This window comes from Penaeus japonicus, unplaced genomic scaffold (genome assembly GCF_977035675.1).
Source record: "Penaeus japonicus unplaced genomic scaffold, GWHDUDI00000001_assembly GWHDUDI00000041, whole genome shotgun sequence".
NCBI lineage: Eukaryota > Metazoa > Arthropoda > Malacostraca > Decapoda > Penaeidae > Penaeus > Penaeus japonicus.
In genome coordinates this window covers 27,454,730-27,459,095 of record NW_028234443.1, presented here as the reverse complement: position 1 = coordinate 27,459,095, position 4,366 = coordinate 27,454,730, and positions in this window count along the sequence as shown.

Genomic DNA, 4,366 nt, shown 5'->3' with positions numbered 1-4,366 from the left:
TCGTAACAATTATGTAATTCTATTGAAAAATTCGAACTCTTTTCATTTTCGTTTTAAATAATTGATTGCGTGATAGTACCATTTCAGAAGAGGCTAGTGTAAAGTCTATCTTCACACTTTGTTAAATACATTTATCCAAATTCAATTTGCATAATAATTATTCCTTCCTTACTCCGCCAAAACATATCTTAATCTCGAACAAAACAATAGGTGACCTTCGCAAAGTGAATGAAGAGCACTAACCTAAAATGTTTTTAATGTCTTTATGGATGAGGTGTTATTGTAGCAATGAGAGCCTAGCCACTTCGGACCATCACTCTTCGTGCACACTCATTCAGTGATGATTGAAGCCGGGTTAGTATAGAAGGAAGAAAGGAAGAGAAAGAGAGGAATGAATTGAGAGGAGGGGATCTCTAAAAGAAAAAAAAAAATGTTAAAAAAAAAGTACGCTTCATTTCTATAAAAATTCCTGAAAAACTTTCGAAATTTTGGTTAAGTTGCAATCAGCACCACACACCAGCCATATTGGGTAAAGGGGGGGAGGAGTGGCGAAGGATAAACAAGGGAATGGAATAACGTGCTTTGTATTGAATCAGTTCTTGAATTGAAGCTGCTGAGTAAGCTGAGTAATATTCTTTATCTACACGAATCAAGCTTTGCCATTCAACAATAAAATACTTGTGCGGATAATGATTTGTGGGGTTTTTCACCCACAATCATATTGTGTACATATATATATATATATATATATATTTTATATTTATTTATATATATTATTTATATATATATTTACATATATATATATTATATTTGTTTATATGTTATAAATATGTTATGTATACATATAATATATTATATTTATATTTCTTATAATTATTTATATAGTAATATTATTTTGATTTGTTACTATATTATGTACCCCATTCGGTTATATATAGCTATATTATATAAATATTTATACGACTATAATAATAATATCAATATTATATATTATAGATATATTTTTATATTTACATTTAGTATTTATTATGTATATATAATTTTACATAAATACATATATATTTATATATATATTATATTTATATATTTATATAGGATTTTGTATTTATATTATTATATATTTATATATATATTTATATATTGTTATGGTATGTATATATATATATTATTATTCTACTATATTTATATTAATATATATATTTAATATTATTTTTAATATATATTATTTATTTTTGTATGTGTGTGTGTGTGGATGTGTGTGTCCTGATTGTGTTGTGAGTGTGTGTGTAGTGTGTGTTATAGCTGTCCTATCTATCTCATATTGATACATCTATCACCTATTCTATATATCATTTATATTTATATCATATATACATTTATCTATATATAATATATTCTATAATAATATATCTACTATTTTATATGTGTATATATTCATATCTCATATTCATATTTAATCTTGTAATTTATATATATACGTTATTTTTATACCTATTTTTATTTTCGTATAATAGAATCTTGTTTGTATTTTCTTACTTAATTATATTTTTATATATACCGATCATATTTTTACTTTTCTTATCATATATATTTATATATTTATATATATGTATATACTTATTTTTCATTGCTGTTATGTTACTGTCACCTATATATATGTAATCGTGAATACAGGATTTATTATATGTAATTCATATTTTCGTATTTCTATACCTTTATAAAGTAGCATTCAAGAAAAATCTCAAAGAGTACATAGAAAGATTCGTAAAGAAGCTGCTACATTGATTTAATAACTATTATATTTAATTTTGTTCATTACTGCCACAAACGGGGGTAGTAAAATATTAATAACCTTCCAGTCATAGGTATAGCCGACATGATAATGAACTGCTGTGTTATGCTGCCAGGATTCCGATTTCAGATTCCAATAGATTTCTGATTTTATGTGACAAGAGCATTGACTTGGACTAGCAAAATGACAAGTTATAATCACCCGTCATACCATTATATCTGCAAGACTCGTGTCTATCCAGATGTTGGAAGCTATTTTTGCCATCTCAAAATCTTGGCTGCATTTATCATATAGATTTTTTTTTATGCTACAGAACATTTACTTCGCGATTTTTATTGTATATGGTCTCTCTCTATCTGTCTCTCTTCATTATCTCTCTCTTCTCTCCCTCTCTCTCATCTATCTCTCTTCTCCTTTTCCTCCTCAGTATCCTATTCTATCTCTCTCTCTCTCTCTCTCTCCCTCGTTACACTCTCTATCTCTTTTCTCTCTCTCTCTCTATCCCTCTCTTCTTCTCGCCTCCTATCTCTCTCTCTCTCTCTCGCTCTCTTTATCTCTTCTCTATCTCTTATCCTCTTTTATATATATTTATTGATATATATATATATTTATTTATTTTTTTTATATTTTTATATATTTCTCACAAAGACGCTAATTCATATCTCGTCGCTCTCTTAGTATATTCCGTGCACACTAACATAGCACTGTTATCATAGACACGCATCCAGACATAATATCTTATACAGAGAGTATTCAAAATCTAAACACTTAAATCATGGTGTTTTTATTATTTAGTATATATTGCATAATATATTTTATTTATTAAGATTTAAATTATTATTATCATATTTATTTTTATATTTATATTCTCTCACCTTATTTTGATTTAAATTTATATATAAATATATAGATATATATTATATATATATATATATATATATATATATATAGTATATTTATATATACTTACATTATATACACGCCACTTATAGATATTGTTATATATAGTATGATACTATTGTTTTATATATAGTTATATATATTCTTATATTATAATATTATTAATATATATATATATATATATATATATATTACAAAAGGATTTTAGTAAAGGAAAATTTATTTATAATCAACATATTTTTATCAAGGTAGAATATTAGTTGATGTTTTGTTTTTTCATAGTAATCTAATTGTTGAATGCATATGCGGTACTGAAACGTGCGAACCCATTACCAGTAGATTTTTTCTGGGATGAAAAAAAAGAAGAAAGACAATGTATGTAGGAATGTCTTTAGAAAAAATATGTTTACATAACAAATTAAGATTTTGAAAATTGTCATTTGTTTTATTCCCTACCCTATGATCTATCCACCTCAAACTTTTATATTATGTGTCAATTTTTATAATACTGAAGGAATATAATATACTAATATAACTTATCTATATATATATATATATATATATTATATCTATATATATCTATATATATACTTATATATTATATATATATATATACATAATGTTTAATATATATATATCCTATTACTGTAGCTTAATATCCAAGTGACTTTGATACCTTACACCGATCTGTCACCATTTATGGAAATATCAAAAATCAGTACCTAATTTTTATCCAAAAGCGTCAATACTTCAATAATTGATATTTTCTCCCTCACTACTCCTTAATCTAAAACGTTGCACGAAACATAGCGGCCCACCGTTAGGGTGAAACGTGGAACTTCACTTACCGTAGACCACCCCCCCCCCCCCCTCCTCTCATACCCCACCATATTTTTCATAATACTGATGGCGATATTTTGTTATTATAGGTTTATATATTTATATATATATATATATATATTATATATATAATATATATATATGTGTATTTAATATATATATTACCTATATATATCTATACATCATATACTTAATTTTCAAGTAACTCTAAATAATTACAAGGCATTGAGAAATGGGAAATTTATATAGATTCTGTGAACGATTATTTAACCCAAGGAAGTTTTTAGTTGATATTTTTTTCTCTTTGATTTTAAACTAATCTCTGTATCATAGCAGGTAATGTAAACATGGAACTCCATTTATCACGTAGCTTTTACTAGGATGAGAGATATTGTATGTAGAGAATTATCTTTTGGGTAAAAATAGTTTTCCTTATAACAAATTTCTTTTAAGATTTTTAAAATTCATTACTTGTTTATCCCCTTTCTTATATGTGTATTTTTTGTAATTATGAAGGGATTGATATATATATTATATATATATATATTAATATATAATATATATTATCATATATATATATTTATATATATATTTCATATACTGTACTTCATAATCAAGTGACGGTAATATTGGATGATAGTAGGAAATTTATATAGAATCAGTACAGATTTTTATCAAGGAATATATTAGTAGATCATTTCTTCTCATAGTATTCTAATTTTGAAGCATAGAGTTACTGAAACGTGGAACTCATTACCGTAGATTTTTTGCTGGGAAGAAAGACATTGTATGTAGAAATGTATTTAGAAAACAGTTTTTTCATAACAAATTTAA